This window comes from Gymnoscopelus braueri (assembly GCF_963280865.1).
Source record: "Gymnoscopelus braueri genome assembly, chromosome: 1".
NCBI classification, from domain to species: Eukaryota; Metazoa; Chordata; class Actinopteri; order Myctophiformes; family Myctophidae; genus Gymnoscopelus; species Gymnoscopelus braueri.
Genome location: NC_137603.1, coordinates 36,923,973 through 36,945,133, shown reverse-complemented (window position 1 = coordinate 36,945,133; position 21,161 = coordinate 36,923,973). Strand labels below are relative to the sequence as shown.

The window sequence follows — 21,161 nt, the reverse complement described above, 5'->3', positions numbered from 1 at the left end:
CTTCTAATTGATACCACCAGAGAGATAATGATTGCAATGCCCTCCAGGAACATATTATTGCAATATTAACCTTTGTATATACTTTTATGCAGAAGACTCGGGCACATTAAGGGATCTGTAAATCTTACTTGTGCAGCGTAATGCCATTACAAAAAAATGGATACTCGGAGGTGTGCCCTTTTCCTGATTAAGTGTGTCCAGGGGTTTTGCGGCCATCTTCAGGAAATGGATGACATGGACGTGCAATTTCCTATGTCCTCTCTCTTCTTTTACTGGCTAAAGGTTCCTCTCTTTGATGTTCACGTGTACATGTGTATGTGTGGGTGCGTGCACGCACATCTAGTATCTGCACGTCTGTGTGTCTGTGTGTTCATGCTTGCACATGCATGTCTTGTCGTCCTCGTGCATTTTGGTGTGTCTCCTTCTCTATGTGTGTGTGTGCGCGTGTGTGCATTTCTGGGGTTTGACCGGTACACAGCGTGGCAGCCGTCCTACACTCGGCTGGACTCCCCTGAAACAAGGCAACATCCAAAATACTGTCTATTTTTGGCCACAAGGCCTTCGCAGTGATAATTGGCCTCGCCGCGGCCACAATGCCACCGTCGACCAAGGGGCAACCTTTTCTCTCAATATTCCTGTGTGGCACTGGGGCATTGCATATCTAATTATTGTAGAAAAGACAAATCCTCCATCAGATTAAATGGAGGCTGGTACGCTGTGGTTTATGGCTGTTTAGTCTGATACGTTGCTGTATGGAAAACAAACACAACAAAACAGAAAAGGCAAAAACAACAGCAGCGGAGCGGACTGAATCAGGGATCAAAATACTGGGAGCAGATAGGAAGAACGTTTGCTTAAGAGATCTTACAGCAATTCCCGCTGACAAATGAAAACAAATTAATTCAGCGAGGAAGGCAGTTTGTGTGTGTGTGTTTGTGTGCGTGTGTGCGTGCGTGCGTGCGTGCGTATGTATGGATGTGTGTGTGTGTGTGCATGTGTGTGCACGTGTGCGGGACTGCGGGTGCATGTGTGTATGTGTAACTCATGACACTGACAGCCCCGTCCAGAACTGCACCTTAAGACCTGGTGACACAGAACAGGAGAATGGGATGTCTGAATCCTCCAGAGTCCTGTGGGGTTGGCCTCGTGCCCCCGCACCTCAACCTCCTGTAATAGCAGGCTTCAACCTCTGGTGGGCACTGTATAGAGCACAACGTGGGGAAGGATTACATTGGTAATGTATCATTTATACAGAAGCTTCCGGCTAGCCTTGAGGCCTTGTGAAAGATATTCATTCCCGTATGCACTCTGTGGCACGAAGATGCACACTAAGTTTTGAAGGTGCTTTCATGGACAAAGAACACAATGTATTCTTAGGGAGTCCTACATTTACTCACGGCGAAATGACTGAGGATAGTTGCTCTTCATCAGCCATGACCTGCAACACACCTGCTCGCTATAAGCAGTTCTTTTATGGTAGTGCTGCTGTGGAGATCCAGTTCCTTGTTCAAAGGTACAACAGCTATATTTATGGTGGTGCCTGGCATGACATTAATAACACTCAACTTTCCAATTGTTACTCCCTCCCCAAAAATGCCCTCGCTAATCCCTCATCTACTGTACAACCCAATTGGAGAAAAAAAAAAGCATCCTTTCTTATTTCCAAGGATAGGAGATGGCCTGGAAAGATAGATGCCGCTGAAGAATTTACTGTGTTTAGTGTTCATCTCATGCTTGTAACACAAGGCCCACTTGTCCTTGGCCGCTTGTTACAAATAACCCCACATAATTCCCACGGGCTCAGAGATAATTCACTGATAATTTAAGGCACTGGTACTGTGTTGCAATTTTTTTCCCTGACAGAACACCCAGAACATTCCTTTGTTGTTCAGACTCTATTGTTTCCCTGCTGCTCCTGAGCTGACATTAACCTAGTAAAGCGTTGCCTTTGTTCAGGGTAACGGGAGACTGTCGCTACAGTGTACACAGAGGTTAGTGTGACGGAGCCCTTTTGTAATGTGGCAGCACCTTGCACTTCATCCAGCGATTAGCTCCTCTGTTTACAGCAGAGCCGCATTATCTACTGATTTAAGGAAGTGATTCTGAATGAGGTTAAGGAGGTGTGGGTCATTGTCTGGTACAGTATGGATGGCCATGAGTGCCAACCAGAATGCTGTCCGGGAAGATTCTAGAGGAGAGGAGAGGAGAGTAGATGCTAAGAGAGGAATCGAAATATGAAATGGGATGAGAAGAGTGCACAGGAGAGTAAAAGTAGAGGAGAAAAAGAAAGGCATTGAGAGGAGAGGAGAGTATAGGGGAGCATGGGGGAGAGAGGAGTAATCACGTGCGTCCGGCGGAGGTCACCACTGGTCTTCAGGTTCTAATTATGTGCTAATAGCCACTGAGGAGGTCATTTGGAGCCATTAGCCAGCGCCTGTAGGTAGTTAACGGCCCACAGCATAACCCAGCCTCCTTAATGTTCCCTGCGAGGCCGTTAGCGCTCCGTCACCAGCCAGCTAGCTGCCTCGTTACCGCGATTAGAAACCAATTGATAGGTAATAGTAAAATATGATGGCACACTATCCAGGAAATATGGACTCCGGTGGAAAGGTGAGGAGACAGGAGACAGCAGTGGTGTGCAAGAGACAGTGCCCACTCGCTCCCAATGGAGAACACAGTTTGTGGAGACGGCTCAAGAAAGGGCAAACAGTGACTGACTGACTGACTGACTGACTGACTGGTGGACTAAATGACACGCTGATGTGAGGAAACCACAGAAGTTACATGTTAACAAACATATGAACCCTAGCATCTCTATTCTGGGCATGTTATACTGTAGGTGAACGTTTGGTCTCAAATCTCACGCCGCAATGCGACGCATAGCGAGTTTGTAGATTGGCCATTTTAGATGGACTAGATTTTGTGTAGAGGGGGGAAAAGGAGGGGACCAAGTACACATCCCTGGGGGACCCCGGTCAATGAAGCATATAAGAAACAAGACTTGGTGCCCCGCAAGGACTTCAGAGAAGATGGGTCTAACTACTGATGGCGAGTCAACAAGCAGAACACTAAGCAGAATCTATGGAGATGGGATATGACATGGTAGTCCTGAGGCCGTAGCAGTGCTACCCCGTGGCCTCTACATGGCTGTCAGTATCTGTACGTTTATCGGTTCTAACAGCGGTGGATGGATGTACTTGGTGTAACTCCCAGCTCACTTGAGACATGATCAGACCTTGTTTGTCAATCTGAGGAGAAGGCTTTGAGCGTTGGCCTAATTGTCAACCCATGGCTCTAATTTGTGAAGTCAGCCATCATCGAAAAGCATCCCGTCTCACTCCACTTTATTGATATGATGTGCTGTTGGCAATGTTCATATTGATCTTGTTGTTTGGGCTTACATTAGAATGATCTCATGCTTGCTCACAAGCTTACACTCCCTATGCATGTACTCGCGTGCGTGCGTGGGTGGGCACACACACACTCACAATTGGTTTATTTTTCCTTAGAGGTTGATGAATCGTACACAAAAGCAGAGATATTTTAGGCTTACTGTAATCATTATGAAGTCCCTTGTGCTGAGCATTGTTTCTAATCAATTTGAGTCAGATGTTTTCATTTAGATTTACTTTATTTTATTCCTGAGACATTGATTCATATGATTTAAATTAGTCTCAGGCCAGATATTGTTCAGAAGCAGAGGCGATATGCTTCCTAGTGCCCCGCATCTAGCCTGTACAAGTTCCATCTTGAGTATACACTTTGTACTGGAAAAAGGGAGACGCACAGTGCTCCCTATAGCAGTGGTTCTCAAAGTGGGGTCCGGGGACAGTGCGTCACTTCGTGCTGCTTGTACGTGTGTTGTACATGTGTTTTTTTTTAACATAAATCTTCTCTTCTGGGGGTGTCCCTGGCACAAGACATTTTTTAGATGGGGGGGGTGGGGGGGGGGTCTACGGCCAAATACATATCAATTTGGGGGGTCCTTGACATGAAAAAGTTTGAGAACCACTGCTCCCTATAGAACCCACAGATCTGTCAGTGATCAAATCGCTCCTGCTCGGCTCTAAATATTTGCCTGTGCTGTATTTGTGTGAGAGTTTCATTAACGATTGCAACTGACAAACATGAACACTCGCTGACCCCCGGTCACGGGGGAAACGGAGGAGACAGTAGTGCAGTATTTGTTGAAATGTGAAGGCTTCACATAAGGAATTGATGTCACCAATAACGAGAAGAGCGTGGTGAAAATGAACCTGGCGTGGCGAGCCGCTTGCTGTATAGCCAGGCCACTCCTGGCTCTCGTTTGGGGCCTTGTCAGAACTTGAAAGTGTAATTGATACAAATTCTAAGCTTAATTTTTAAAGTTTACAGTCGCGAGGTTCAGAGAATCAGATTGTTTAAAATTGCACTCACTCCCTTTTCATTAAAGCGGGGATAGTCTGAAAACATTGTTCATCAAAGGTCCTGTAACAAATTAGACTTTGAGAAACTCAATTTGAAGTAAAGAAAAGCTTTTTTTCCACCCTTGAGTGAGAGCCAGAGTCTTTGCAGTGTTTTGCATTAAATATAAACTGGGCACAATATCTGGGTTTAAAGACGCATGCAGTCATTCAAACAGAAATGCAGGGGGAGAAAGCGCGCGCACACACACACACACACACACACACCAAAACGCTCCCTCCAACCACAGACTTTGGTAGGTCTCTCCAAAATGTTACAGACTACAACATGAAAACCCTTACTATCATGTTGCACCCATGAGCATGTTGTGTCTGTCTGCTAATGGTCGAAATTAGCAATAAGGCCTCTCTCTGGAGACTCGCAAGGGGCAGGCGTCATGGCTATAGAGCTGAGACACTGAAGAGAGAGAGAGAGAGAGAGAGAGAGAGAGAGAGAGATGAGAGAGAGAGACAGAGAGAGAGAGAGAGAGAGAGAGAGAGAGAGAGAGAGAGAGAGAGAGAGAGAGAGGAGAGAGAGAGAGAGAGAGTAGAGAGAGAGAGAGAAGAGAGGAGAGAGAGAGAGAGAGAGAGAGAGAGAGAGAGGAGAGAGAGAGAGAGAGAGAGAAATAACATCTTAATCTATGTGAGTAGTGAACAGTGGCCGGTCTGTTTTTGGAGGCATGCTGTGTTGGCCGCATCCAAGCAGAGGAGCAGGGAGCACAGCCATCTTCAGCTAGCAGCCACTAACATGGCAGTAATAAGGCAGTGATGACCCTCCCAGGACTCCCAGCCAACACTCCCTCTGCCTGCTAGTCCGTCAGCCGCGCACACTGTGTGTGTGTGTGTGTGGTGTGTGTGTGTGTGTGTGTGTGTGTGTGTGTGTGTTGTGGGTCACAATGCATTTGTGCACAAAAGCAGACACATACAAGTTCATGGACACATTGCAGTGTACATGTGCACACACACAGGGCGGCCACGTTTTATTATTTTCTCATGTGCTCACTCTGCTCACAGTATGCAATACACATACTACAACGCACAGGCACAGATGCTGTACACATAATAGAGATAGAGATGGTGCAACTCACACAAGCAGGCTATGCACAATAAAAGTCTCAGTGTTTAATCTAAGTCTGAGTAAAAAATGAGCCAAAATGGCCCTCTAAGTATCCAGTTTAGTCCACCTCCACTTCCAGCGCAAGCGCACGCACACACGCACACACACACACACACACACACACACACACACACACACACACACACACACACACACACACACACGCACACACGTTGGGGGCCCCATGAGGATACAGCATCCACAGTGTTATTAACCATCCAGAGAGCTGAACTAAAGCTAAAAGTAATACACATGCAAGTGTTACATGACCATTATGTTATAGAAACAAAAAAGGGACACTGTTTTAAATCATTGCACCGAATAGAATGCCTGCTGAGAATTAATTAAATATTGTAAAAAATATAGCTAAGGGTCAGAATTTTTGCTGATGTTGGTGAGGCGTGATCAATATGAATATGTGGATAAATGTTGATTTGCTCTTTCATAAATCACGACAGGCATTGGTGAAACTGCTCGATGTGTCCCTGTGCACCTGTTGCCTCACGTCATTAATGGAGTAGGCTAGTGCAGTGGTTCTCAACCTGTGGGTTCGAGACCCCCAGGGGGGTCCCCACATGATTTTGGGGGGGTCCCCAGATGACAGTGAAGTGACAATTTAAGGACTTTTGACCTTTGTATTACCTAATGTATTCAAACATTGGCCAAATTTTCAAATTAATATATGAAAGAGGCAAAACATTCGAAAATAGCTGATCTACAAGCTCACAACGCTGAAAAGGCCTGAAAAGGTTTGGGAACCACTGGGCTAGTGCACGTTGTTTTAGCTCCATGCTCTGTCTTTGCATAGCCTTCATCACTGGCATATAAAGAGTTAAATGTGATTTCTTGCATACAATTACATGCGGTTGCCTAAAGGTTTTTTTGTGCTAAGTAGGATTTCACATATGAATTAGATTTACAACTTTTAATAACGTGTTAAATGGTGAATTAGTATATGGGAGAAAAAAATGTGTGCTAACAAAGTGCAAGCAAACACTAATAATTGCATGCATGCATTGATTTTTCACTGTATCCTCTTAATTGTTTTACTTCCTCCAGCAAACTGTGCATTATTGCTCACTTTATAACGCTAACACCTGCAAAATTCCTCAACTGCTAAGCTTAAAGCTATAAGACAGTGGTCTTCAACAGGGGGTCCGGGACCCCTATAGAGGGTCCTCAGAGTTACAGGGGGGCCGCCAAATCTTTGGTGTGGTATGATTATTATATATTTTTTTACATTAACCACTTGAACCCTATAGGAGAACTTTAGCCAAAAATAGCAGATCTACAAGCTCACAACCTTGTGAGCTTGTAGATCGGCTATTTTTGGCAAAGAGGTATAGGTGTAGGGGGGGGGAAGACCAAGTAAAAAAAAACAACTTTAAACTGAAACTCTATTTTATACAATATAGAGGGGGGTCCCTGCTTCATCTCTCTCTCAGCTAGGGGGTCCTTGGCCTGAAAAACGTTGAAGACCCCTGCTATATGATGTGTGCCTTTGAGAGTGTAACTCTCAGTGCTATATTGTTGGCAATTTGCATGCTTAAGTCCATATGGCAACTTCCTTTTGACCTGCTTTCCCATTGCCGTTGCTTTGTCAGGGCTGTCAGCCGATAAAGAATCACTTGACTTGCTATAACAAGTTCAAAAGGAACTGAGAACGCGCCGTTGATCCATGAAGAATCGACAAAAGGAACACCCCTACTGCTCGCTGCCAAACTTTTTTTTATTTTGGAAAACGTTCAAAAAAGAATTTCATACGCCATCAAACTGGAAAATGCCGGCCTGAATTCCCTAACCATTTAAGGGGCAGCATGAGAATCTGATTTTCATAGTGCATAATGAATGTGGACTATCTATTTAAAAAGTATGTTTTGTCTGGAAGGGAAAGAAAGAGTAGGGTCCCTTTCTTGCTCAGTTGGACTATCTATTAATGTCCAACTGAAGAGAAAAAAGGACAAAAAAAACAAAACAAAAAACAATAAAGGAGGTAACAGACAGACAAATAAAATAATATAGGCCTTGATGCACTGCATTGAAATACAGTGGACTTGTGTGTAAATATGCGAGGAAAATGATGGGTCCTAATGTGTTTTAGAAACTAATTTACAAGGTGCGTCTGTTATATTATGACAAATGATTCATTTCTTCCTAAACGTCTCATAATAATCTATTCTACAGTATAGGTGAAGTCTGAAGATGATAGTTTCACCCACAGATGGAGTGTCATGTACTTAAACACATTAGGCTAAACCCACATCGCTGTCAGAGCTACCATAGTGACCATTTATTTGCATGTCTTTCTCTTTTTCACTCTCTCTCTCTCTCTCTCTCTCTCTCTCTCACACACACACACACACACACACACACACACACACACACACACTGCATGGTACAAGTGGCGTGGCGAAAGGGAGGGGGACCCATTACGCACAGGGTTTGTTATGAATACGACCCTAGATATTTCATTGTGGGTCCATGTCCGGTTCTGGGGGATTTGATACCATCTCACTCAATGGTATTATGTGTCCCACGGTTCGACATTTTGAATAATCAAGGCTGTCTGCGTTTGGCCGAGCCGTCATCATCGTACCACTGTCTTTTCTCATATTGTCAGCAGCCCATCTCCTCCCCATTGCCTCTCTGTCTTTCTCTGTGTTATCACAGTCCTGTAGTCATGCACTTATATCATGGAAAACAAGCTGTCCGTGCATGGCAGTACTTGATACTTTTTATTATTACCAAACCGTTCCCATAATTACCCCACAATCATTATATAATCCTATAACAAAGCCTCTATTGAAGCTGCGCCTTTTGTCAACGCCAGGACACTGAATCTATAATTGCATTATTCACTCTCTTCCACCCCCTATAGAAGCATAATATATATCAAAACCATCCTATTGCGAACATATTTTAGTTTGCAAGAGTTCGGCCTCTGCTGTGGCCGTTTTAATTTTCGCTGTCCTGCTCCGCAAAAGTTGTGCCAACTAAAAGTTTATAGATTCCACTTGGACATAACCAACTCCAACTAAAAACATTTCCCACGTTACTCCTGTGGACAGAGTGGGCGCTTTATACCCTCCTCTCTCTTTTCAGAGAGGTGTGTTGAATGCACTCATTCAGCAGTTTGAGTCGTCGCATTAAAATATCATATTCTGAAATAAATGTATGTTAATGCCACATCTCTTTTCTTAAAAAGCGCTCTCAGGGAATAGGTTAAAATAAACGGTGCTCGTCAGTCAGGCACCAGAAGAAGAAGAAAAAAAAAGCCGGTCCCCAAGGAGCGGTTGTGCGTTTGTATGCATGCGATTGGCAACACAACGGGCTTATTTACATTAAATACGCCACAAGGTTACAGTGCAGATGAGCGTCATTTTTATCACTGATTACTTCTCTTAAGCGCTGGAGCGGTGACTGATGCTGAGGACGCACCGGCAACACTCATTTATCCTGGAGTTTTTTTTTTTAAAGAAAGGAGAAGAAGAGAAAGACTTTAAACAGTTCACTTGAGAGGTAAGGAATTCCACTTTTTAAAAAACAATATATTGTTCGATTTCGACCAGACCCATTATGTCTTAGAGACGGCGGGTTATCAAAGCCAATTATACGCGCCGTGTGTGAAGAGCGAGGCTGGCTGTATAGTGTGCATGGTTAAAGGGAAGAATGGACATATTTTAATAGTAGAGTGTTTATGGGCAGCTCAAGGTCAGAAACAAGCCGCGAGGTTGAGAATCGTCTTTCTGCCACCAAGGCACCACCGGGGGGAAATGGAACGACGAGCGCTTATGCCTTTAAACGACGCTGTTTCGCCGCTGGGTTCATCAGCTTTTTTACCCCCCATCATCAACGCCGAATGCCGCAAGACCCGTGCGATCCAGTCGCTGATGTGAGCTTTTGCGCCGCGGTCGACAATGGAGTGTCTTTTTTAACGGTACAATGCATTTCACCTACCAGATAGCAGGGGGAGTCCAAGCTGAAAGATGGAAATATGTTGTGATGCCTGGTGATCAGTATCAATGAAAACGCTTGCCTTAGGGGAGAGAGCGAAGGAAGAGAGCGAAGGGAAAAAAAGCTGACCGAAAGAAATAAAGCGTTTATTTTGTATTATTATTTTTTTGAATTGTTTTTTTTTTAAATATAAACTCAAGATGCGTGCGGAACAGTTATAGGGAGAGGATTGAGGAGTGGACAATCTTTAACAGGTCCGAAGCGCACTTTCCTTTCCCCCCGTCATCATCCTATACAGAAAATGATCCGGTCAATCATAATGGACATGCCTCATTATTCAATGAACACTGTCTCTCGCAACGCAACGTTTACACACAGGAGTTGCTCGGCGCTTCTCCAAATTTAAAGGTAAGAAGTGTTGGCGACGCTTAAAGCGAAGTGGGGCTCGGACTGAGTGGGGAACTCGAAAAGAAAGCTGTTTCGCTGTTGAAAGTCAGTTTTGTTTGGAGGAATTGTTGTGTTTGTGCTTCTCTCTTAGCATCGCAGTGGCGGCCTGTTGTCTCCCTGGCCGTGATTATAGAATACAGTAGAATTAAAATATCCATAGCAAGTGACGTTCAGCATGATGCAGGGTGGAAGACAGCAGCGACAAAATAACGGCATGGTGAATAGAATACGCGATTATAACGGCACCTTGCAACTAATTCCATTCAGAACAATATCAGACATTTTTGAACATTTTGTCTTAATAGGCATTGTTGTTTTTTATTGTGTGCTCTATAGCGGTGGTTCTCAACCTTTTCAGGCCGTGACCCCCCCATAATGATCTTATTTGAACTGGGGACCCCCTCACCCTGACAAGCACTTGGAATGTAGGAGTTCAATTTTCGGTTCCACAGATAAATATTGTGAAAATAGCAGATCTACAAGCTCACAACGCATCACAAAGCGAGGTGGTGTGAGCTTGTAGATCTGCTATTTTCACAATTGTTGCCTCTTTCTTATATTATTTGACAATTTGGCTAATGTTTGACCAGTCATTATAGTATGGTTTTTGATTACTTTTAACGATATAATGGTCTTTTTCCTTTCTTTCTTTTTGAGGTATATTAAAGAGGTCTTAAAAGTCCTTAAATTGTCACTTCACTGTCATCTTGGGGGACCCCCCCCAAAAAAAATCATGTGGGGACTCCCCTCAGCGTCCCGACCCACAGGTTGAGAACCAAGTGCTGCTCTATAGGTCGGGTATTTAACACAAATAACGTTGTGCGTAAAGACGTTCGGGCACATGACATGCACCGCGTACACACACAGATCAGCGGTGTGTCTACTGTACCGTCTGCACTTTCAGAGAAGTACCAACCATGTTTCACCACTGAAACCGCTTCTTAAAAACTTTCTCCCGACACCCCCGGGGTTTTCCACTGAGATTTCTGCGAGAGGATTGCTGCAAAGACAAGGGGATCAAAGTTGTCCGGTGTCGGTGGTGCCATGTGTCAAAAAAACTTGTGTGCTGCCTGGAAGAGCCGGTGAGACCTGCCATTTTGTGCAGTGATCGACCTCTTATGAATAGCAGCCCTGCATTATGCTTTGAGGAACGTTATGATGATGGCATTCAAACTACCGAGGGGCTAAATGTCACGTCTCGCGTTAGAGCCCGCATCTGGAGACAAAATGCACACACATCACGGGGAGAGAAATGAGAGATTTGAAAAGCACGGCGATTCAAACGGTTTGCTTTGGGGGAACTCTTTGCTTTTTGTGCGGAAAGAAAAGTTGGAGCTATTCGGTATAGCCTCCGGGGGGGCGATCATACGCATCACCCGTTACAGTTCAATGAAAATGACGTCGCCTATAATAAAGCCAATCATTTTTTCGGGGACGGAAGAGGTCGAGTGTGTGACATGTCTTTCCACTCACGCGCTCCTCCTTATTAACGTTATCTATCTTTAATTTGATATAGGACGGATGATCATTCGGATAATCTTGAAGATATAGGCGTCCGCGTGCTTGCGTTTTTTCTGGCAATAAATCTGTAGACAGGTTGTTAATATTGCAATAAAACATACATATAGCCTACACAACATCATCCCATTTTAAAATGTGTGCTTATGTAATGAACAGAAGTGTGTGTGAGCAATGTCAAGGCTGCAGGCAGCGCCGCCGTGGCTTTGAGAGAGGTCTCTCTTGCGGCTTGGGGCGGAGAGAACCTGTCTTGTAAGTATAGTTGACCCCTGAGTGATCTGACCCAGGTTTACAGCTACTTACAACAGCTACCAGCTACTAAACAATGGATGTAAAGACACATGGCGTCCTCCCTCCCTAAACTGCACATTGTCTATCACATTGTTTTAAAGTGTCTCTTGTAGCCTTCCGCAAAGTTGGGTCGAGGAAAAAATGTTTCTTCCTCAGATTCATTGTCAAAGGAAAAGGGATAAATAGATGCTCTGTGCTAGCTGAGATGCTGTCATTGTTTAATGGTATGCACAGGGCGGATATTATGTCTGAAATAGTGTCTGGGCGTAAACCCTTTTTTGTCAGCTCTTTTCTTTCACTGATTGGAGAAGTAAAAGCAATGGAGAGTTGTTCCACTGTTTCCTGCAGGTTTACTTCAGACTTTTCTGCCCTTTAATATCGTATCTGTGCCAATACAGGGTAGAAGACCAGTTAAGAAAGATTCCCCCCCAAAAATCTGAATAAGATAAATAGCCTTTTTTATTTATTCTGCCTGTTGTATAAAAATTACCATTGAGGCCTCATTTTTTACTATTAGTACTTTGTTCAATATTTATTTGATTTAGTTGACTTTACACTATTATAAAAAACAACTATATCAGAAGTTACATTTTAATCAATTAAACTAGTTATTAATTATCTTCATATTATGCAGCAACAATTATTAATTGTCAACATGTTATTAATAGTTTCATTATTAATTTTAACATCAATTATGTATATTTTATTTATATTTAGGGCATGTTTGTTCAACAGTGTTTTGTTTTTTATTTCGACAGTTATCATTTCAAAAATCACTCACAGGTGTAGAATTATTTATTTTTTATTAATGAGACCTTTTTCAATTTTACTCTAAAATCACACACCAGGTTCTGACACAATTGACATTTTTTTTCTCACACCCCAACTTTGTGACTGATTGAGCACAGCAGCGCCTATTCCATCGAGCATGTCTTTAGCGGTCGACGTTGATTTTGTACTAGCTGCTCTTCCCACCTGTGCCCATGTTAGCGTGCGAGGGGCCACAGGCCGTGACTGACTGGTGATACACATCGCTCTGACGAAAAGGAAGAGATGTGGGAGATGGCAGAGAGGGAGAGATGGAGAGAGAGAGAGATAGAGGGAGAGAGAGTGAGAGTGGAATGTACGGGATGGCATCAAATCAGTCCTCTTCACCGGGCTGTCAGTCAGTCAGTCAGACACTCAGTTGGCTGTGGAATAGACCCACTCAGCTGAGGCCGTGGTTTTGTCAGTCCAACACACAATGTGAATTATTCGCATGTCAACGCGGACACAAGCAGACTCATAAAAGGATGAGTAAAAATGTACGTGAGGCTGAAGTCAGCGAACAAGGTAATGCGCACATTCTAATGCTAACACACCCATAGACACAGTTAAGCGGTCACACATATAATTTTTATAATCATGTAATACACTGTGTATGTGTATGTGTGTGTGTATAAAAATACCATATAACATTTGAATCAATCAGACCGTATTCAACAAATGCAATGAAACAGATGCATGCTCAAACATATATGGACACCGCGATCAATGAAATGGAAGGTGTAGATTTGAAATAGTGTAAAATTGAGTGTGAGTCAGCCACCCGGCGCTGTGGCTAGTTGATCCCCTTCTCTTGTAATTATAGGGGCGAGGGCTCCAGATGTACAGGCTGCTCTCGGCCAGGGCTCCCAGGCCCACTGGGAACAGGGCGGTGGTGGGCAGGCTAGATCAAGCCAGATCTGCTCATCAGCCATTAATTGATATGTGCAGTCATTGTGAACCCCCTCCCACGTTACCTCCTGGGTGACACTGGAGGCCTTAGCCCCCACCTCCACCCCACAACTACCACCACCACAATGGCAGTGGTTATTGAGTGTCTCACTTTTCCTTATTATCTGCTCTGCTCTGTTTTATTGTCTTGTCTTGTCTTTTATTTTTCTCTTCTCTTCTCTTCTCTTCTCTTCTCTTCTCTTCTCTTCTCTTCTCTTCTCTTCTCTTCTCTTCTCTTCTCTTCTCTTCTCTTCAGCAGAGGCAGGGTACAGTCTCAGTGTATGTGTTCAACTCTGTCCATGCATTTGGGTGCGTGCGTGTGGGTGAGCGTGTGTGTGTATGTCCTAGGGGACCGAGGGCGTGAGTGTACGTGTGTGTGTGTGTGCGCGTGTGTATGTATGTATGTGTGTGTGTGTGTGTGTGTGTTTGGGAGGGGGGGGGGTCATTGTAATTCCATGACCTTGATCTTAAGAGTTCAAGTTGAAGAGAGGAGAGAGAGAAAGTAGTTGGTGTAGCTGCTGTGTGAGCCTGTACTTGCCACATACAATCAAATGTTGGGACATGAACACCAGTAATGAACTGCTTTTGACCACGAAACATCATATGTCAGTTTACACACATGACAAAAGTGTCAGTGAATCAATTTAGTTGTATTTATTAGTTTTGGTCGCCTGTCTGCTTTTTGTTTAATCGTGTGTGTGTGTGTGTGTGTGTGTGTGTGTGTGTGTGTGTGTGTGTGTGTGTGTGTGTGTGTGTGTGTGTGTGTGTGTGTGTGTGTGTGTGTGTGTGTGTGTGTGTGTGTGTGTGTGTGTTGGGGGGGGAGCTGAAGGGTCAGGGTGTACACAGTAAAACCTTTACAGTCCATTTGGTTACAATTATACTCACAGTTACAAATGGATTAAATGATACGCTTAGGATTCTAATGTGTATGGGGAATGCTGAATGGGGTTATCAAGATTTTATGCTGATACACTGGTAAACTGTAGGGACCATTTATTACCTTGAAGTTGTTTGAAGTTTTTGGTACTGTCAAGAAAGAAAAACACAACCCCCCAAAAACAAGCAAAAAGAAAAATTGCAATGTACCTCATGGGGATGTTGTGTCCCTGCAAGATAATTAATTTAATGACAGTTGGCTTGTATTTAAGTTTGAGTTGATGCTTTCCATTTTATTATTATTATTATTTAATTTTCCTGTTTATTCAACAGAGCGGTCGATATTGTCACATCACATTTAAACATTTTGCGTGTTTGAAATGACAACTACTGTCAAGTTGAAGTGATTTGGTATGTGGTTCATTGCATGAGAATAGTGAAATAGGTGTTTTGCCTGTGATTCACTGATTGAATAAAGTAAGAGCATGGGAAATATGGAAGATCTTATTAGCCAGATATGACAAAGTGGACGTATTGTAAATTATAAACTAGTGCTCTCTCTGATCTGATCATCTTTGGTGAATGATTTATTGTTTGCAAAATGAGTAGAGTATACAGGCTGTAAAATAGTGTGTGTGTGTGTGCGCGTGCTTGTGCACTTTTGCGAGGGTGTGTGTGAGTCAGTGCAACGATACATGTGATCGTATATGCATGCGTACGTATGAATGTGCGTGCATACACCATATGCACATGCACACTCTGAGAGCTTGATAAGAATGGGGTGGGGGTGGATTGGAGTGGTGGTGATCGTGATGTTGGGGTAATAATGCATGTCAGTTTGATCCAAGAATAAAGAGCGTAGGGCAGATGAGGTGCTGACAGATGTGTCTGACTCAGTCCTCTCATGCCTGGGTGCCATCACGAGGAGCGTCTGTCTGTCTGTGGAATCAGAGGGCGAGGGAGGGGAGGGGAGAGGAGAGGTGGGAAGTGAAAGGCATGAGGGGGGGGGGCATTAATTTAAGACACTTGAGCGTTGGAAGCTACAGATATTTTGTATAATCTCACTCTCTCTCTCTTTGTGTCTTTCTGTAGCCGATGTATGTTTACTCATTTAAATGTGTGCACGTACTGTAAGTGTGTGCACATTCGGCGGTGTGTGTGTGTGTGTGTGTGTGTGTGTGTGTGTGTGTGTGTGTCTGTGTCTGGGTGTGTGTGTGTGTCTGTGTGTGTGACCACATGTGGACAGCGGTTGTTGTTTGCTTGCATTTTTGAATGCTAGTTTAGCTACTTAGACTCGAGTGGACAGTGGCCAGACAGGTGCTATGGCCTTGGCCTCTCTCTGTCTCTCTGTCTCTCTCTCTCTCTCCCTCCCTCTCTCTCCCTCTCGCTCTCTCTATCTCTCTGTCTCTCTCTGTCTCTCCCTGTCCACTATCTAATCGCTCAGTGCTCACATAACCTACTAGGAATCTGCCTTGAAAAATGTAAAGCATAACACCTTGTCCAAATACACCCTGATATTTCTCCTTTGTTTGCCTGGCTTTACACTGAGCCCCCTGGCATTAAGGCGTTATTGAGTTTTGGCTTTAGTTTGGAATTTTCCTCGGAAGTTCGTTAGCATTGCGGATTTAGGAATGCGTCGCGTGGTGTCAGGACTGTTTCCCCTTTTGACGTGTTGAGCAGCACAGCATTTCAGCCGTGTCATTTCCGGAGACAACAGCTTAACACAAACAGGCAAGCACACATCAATCAGAGGTCCTGAAGCATAGAATTGTTACTGCTTAGCATTCAGGCCCACACGCCTAAGACAGTGGTAAATACCTCAGTGGTTGACGAGATGGAAGTGTGTGTGTGTGTGTGTGTGTGTGTGTGTGTGTGTGTGTGTGTGTGTGTGTGTGTGTGTGTGTGCGTGTGCACGTGTATGTGTATGTGTCTGTGTGTGTGTGTGTGTGTGTGTGTGTTTGATGTGCATGATTTCTTACCTGTTATGTACTGTAGCTCAGATACCATCAGTGACCAGCTCTTCTCTATTCTCTACGAGCTACATTGTTTTTTTAAAAGCTTGATTTATACTTCACCGTACGTCGTGTTGCATGCTTGCATGTTGGCTGTGTATTGGCTGTATAGTACGACAGGGCACAAATTAGGCATAACTCTCTACCTTCGCAGACATGACCTCTGGACACTGCTCCACACACCTGAGCTAATGAGCACGCAGGTCAACAGAGAGGAAGGATGTATAGAAAATGGGAAATGGAGTGAAGGGGCACGTGAGTGAGAACTAGAAAGAGAGAGCGAGAGAGAGAGAGAGGATGCAGAAGAGAACTCCTGCACCTTTAATTATGATCAAGAGGTTTTCACCAAAGGACGGAGGCGTTGCAGTTCTGTTGCGCTCGTAAATCTGGCCCCCGATGCCGTATATTGTGTTGAACGATTACTGTACACCATTATACCGCATATTCAACTGCCTCTCCAGCACCTGATTTGCATAATTGGATCTTTAATGAAACTTGCCTCGTGGAACAAAAAAATACAAGTGGAAAAAAAGAGAAGAAAAAAAAAGTAGTAGTGTCGTACGTGTTGGTGGCAGTGGGATATAACACATTATCGGCACATGCCCCCACAAATATTTGTATGAGAGTTTTAAAGAGGGCTTGGGGAGATTTTCTGAACATATAAAGTGACGAACAGGAAGTGGAGAGCATGTGGGAAGCGGGAAAAAAGTGACCTGCTCCGTCTGCCGCTCGCACATCAGTGACAGTGGTACAAATAGGATGAGAAGTGACTGTGAAAGCTGCACATTCCCCGCCAGGTCTCGCGGGTTCAGACTACAATAGCGGGATATTCTGTAGCCCGGGGGGGATTTGAGCTCCTCTTCTGTCGGCACTCATCGCATCGACTTGTTACACAGGGAAGATGGCTCTTTTGTAGAGAGAGCTGCTCCCTCGCTCGCCTGGCTGAATTCCTCAGTCGCAAATATTTTGACAATGTCTAATCAGGAGCTGCTGTTTCTTTTTTTTGGGGGCGTAAAGAGGAGCACTAGGAGCCTCCTTATATTGTTGGCTTAGCTTTTATGTCTGTGTGTTTATTTGTTTATTTGTTTGTTTATTTGTCTCTTTGTGTGTGTGTATGTTTTTGTGTATGTGTTTGACCACCTACCTCTTTTCTTTTTTTTGTAAAAACACTTTGTAGGCCTATGAAACCCGCGTGCACGCATGTGTGTCTATGCCTGTGTGTGTTTGCGTGCCTGTGTGGCGATAGCCTAAATATTGCTTGTTTGCGTCTCCGAGGGGACATCCTGTCTTAATTGCTTAATTAAGTCCCGGCCCTGTCCAGCTCATCCCAGCCTTCAGCAGGTAAAGGTTAAAAGCCTTCTCGTGCCACCTTCCACGCCAACGCGAGGGCCATGGATAATAGCAGGTTAGGTGTCCTGCCTCCTCGAAGCACCTATCACTTAACTCATTCACTGCCACTGACGTAAAAAACGTAATTTGTCCCGTTTACCAATCCTGCCACTGACGTAAAAAACGTTTTTTTTTTCTCTGGCAGTGGGCAAACGCGGCCAGCAATAATTGTGGCAGTGAATGAGTTAAACTGGCAGTGACAGATTAAAATAAACACTAGATGGTCTTCTGGACTAGGGCTATGCTATTGTATCGGTGTCACAACATTTTTGTTTGATTGATTTTTTGTTTGTTTGTTTTGAATAAAATATCAGTATTTGTGTGGCACTGAGCCTTACCCTATATACTGGTAAATCCCTCAGCAATGTAGAGCGAGAAAGAAGTGAGAGGGCTTGAAGCGGAGAGGGCTTGAAAATGCCAGTGAAACGAAAGCTAGCCCCTGCCACTTTCAACGTTCATATGTAGAAGATTTTTTTGTTTGTTTATCTTGTGGTATTTTTGTCATGTGCATCATATCGGCAATCGTTTCGTATCAGGAAGCGTATCGCATTGTGACTCACTCCTGTATCAGGATACGTATTGTGATTTACCTGCAAATGCCTTAGTCTGAACATGGGAACTATTAAGCAGCCCTGCACTTATGTCGTGAGTGACACTCAATCCAAAGTGGGACAGTCAGTCGTTACACAAGCAAGAGTGAGCGCATGAAATGTTGATGCTGTATCAAGCAAAGTATACCTATGATTTATGTGTATGTTTACTGTACTGGGGATGTGTGTGTGTGTGTGTGTGGGAGAGAGAGAGAGAGAGAGAGAGAGAGTGTGGCGCACAGGTCTGTGTCTATGTACAGTGTGTGTGTGTGTGTGTGTGTGTGTGTGTGTGTGTGTGTGTGTGTGTGTGTGTGTGTGTGTGTGTGTGTGTGTGTGTGTGTGTGTGTGTGTGTGTGTGTGTGTGTGTGTGTGTGCAGTTGCACTCCAGAGTGGTGGGAGTGGATCGTGTGTCAAAGCGGTTTGCAGGTGGCCTACAGGGCAGTAGCTCTCCACCGAAGTGAGGACAGACAGTGATGGTTCAAGTGCCTCGCTGGGCCACAGTTGCACTGAACTGAACCACCTCAGCCTACACAAGGACCCTCCATAAGCCCCTCTTATCTCAGTCCTTTCATTCACACCCCACGCCCCCACTCTCACTTTATCTTTTCTCCTTCCAACTCTCCCCCCTCTCTCTCTCTCTCTCTCTCTCCCTCTCTCCCTCTCTCTCTCTCTCTCTCCCTCTCTCTCTCTCTCTCTCCCTCTCTCCCTCTCTCTTTCTGTCTCTCTCTGGTGGTGGGCTAACAATCCCATTACAATCTCTCCCTTCTCTTAACTGTCTTGCACTGTGTAATTCCATAAGGAGATGCTACCATCCCTCCCTTAAGACAACACACACGGACACTCACGCACACGCACACACGGACACGCATGCACACACACGCACGCATGTACACACACACATGCACACACACACACACACGCACGCACGCACGCACGCACGCACATACACACGCACACACTTCCGGCATTCCTCTGGCAGACCCCCCCCCCCCCCCCGGTGAAAGCCCCCCCCCCCCCCACTGCTGGTAATGATGTCACAGCGACAGTACAGCGAGGGGAGCAAATGTCCCCCTGATTCCACCATTAAACGGCTGGCTGGATTGGCTGATAATGATAGCACTGCCGATCAGACCCCGGCGAATTAACCACTCCTAACCAGACAGAGAGAGAGAGCGAGAGAGAGAGAGAGAGAGAGAGGTATGGATGGAGGGAGGGAGATAGAACAAGAAGGGCGGGAGTGATGACAGGACAGAGAGAGGAAAAGAAAGACCGTGCGAGGGCGAGCAAGAAAATAGGGGGGGGGGGGGGGGGGGGGTAGAGTGACAGAGAGAGCGTGAGAGGAGGGGAGGGGGGATGATGTACTTAACGGTATCTGCAGGCTGCTTTCTGAACAAGCTGCTGCCAGAGATCCTGGGAGCTCGCCTTGATAAATTCGGTTTGATAAAAGTCACTGAAATGCCGGCCTGTCTGCACACCTCTATTAAGCGCCGGTACATTTGTCACCACCAGTGGAAGTCAACCAAAGGGGTTTAATGTCACATCAGGCTGAATTAAAGACCCAATCGGAAGCCTTGAAAGGTTTAGGTTTTTATTGGGAGTGACAGTGGAGTGGTAATAGGCGCTGGTGCTAAAGATACTGGGTTCTAATAAATCAAGGTATTTATTCCGTGGGGTTCTTTGCCGTGGGAATTTCATGATTATGTGGTGTGTGTTTTAGCCTGATGTCAATTTGTTCTTTGAGCTCATCTCATGTCTCGCATTATTTTCGTAATCCCCCTTTTTCTTTTTTACATATCAAGAGAAATTAGCTCTCTGCTGCATTAATCATCAGCCATCCTTAATATAGCAAACTGTGGGAGCATTAAAAAAAAGGCTGCATTTTAAAAAACACAACTTTCCCCCTGAGAAGCCCTTAATACCGCTTTACTGTTCTCCATTTATGCAAAAGTAAATAACTGAGCCCAAAAGGCAAATGAGCATTCCAGCCTTTTAAACACATAGCCTTCTGTAAGGACCAGACCACATCTCCGAGGCATCACTGCCATGAGACTCAAGGCCAAGGGTGGCAGCTGTTTTTTTAAAGGATACATATTGAATATATGTTTATTTGTGTATTCATGACATTGCCCTCCTGTTCTTGTATTTGAGGAGCGCTCATCCATATTCCAAAACAGAAATTATTTTTGTTTGTTTTTTGGTGGTGGGGGGGGCGGGAAGGAGGGGGGGGTTGAATGGAGAACATGCTGAAAGGCCCCTGAGTATAGCACAGGGCCTTTCTCTCTCTCTGAATACACAACAGACTATGAGCTTTACCCACTACTTCTGGACTTACAGTAAATTAACCTCAGGTCTCATTTTATATTAAGGTGTGGCAAGACACTAATGATAGATGCCAAGAGGATGCCATTCATCTGGCCAACACATATCATCGCTGCATGTCAGGCAGAAACCTTGTATCTCCATATTTCAATTTGTTATGTTTTTTAGTTTTTTTTTTGTAAATTAATGTCCTACTTGGTCATATGACAGTGTGACACAAAAGTTGTGAATATAGAGGAAGATTGTTTTTTTCTTAATTCTTTGCCTTATCATGCCCAAAATAGGGATACCAGGTTGAAAATGGGGTTACATGTCGGCTTTCCGACCTGTCGCCTTTCCGACGGTTACTAACCCTATACCTAACCCTAACCCTAACCCTAACCCTAACCGTACGCGGAAGCCACGTAGTCGGTGTAGTGGGATGTCGGAATTATGAGCGCAAACCTGAAAA

The 21,161-nt window shown here is 44.5% G+C and overlaps 1 long non-coding RNA gene across 2 annotated transcripts in view; it reads left to right on the top strand.

Moving 5' to 3' along the window:
• Nucleotides 1–8,989: 8,989 nt before the first annotated feature.
• The window catches only part of LOC308085501, an 87,820-nt gene continuing 75,648 nt past the window's right edge, over nucleotides 8,990–21,161 (top strand). Inside the window, exon 1 of one of the 2 annotated variants that reach the window (XR_013933178.1) lies at nucleotides 8,990–9,078. This is a non-coding gene — a long non-coding RNA (uncharacterized lncRNA). Of the gene's footprint in view, nucleotides 9,079–9,289; nucleotides 9,922–21,161 lie in introns of those variants that run through there. The other variant, XR_013933179.1, reaches the window with a different exon arrangement.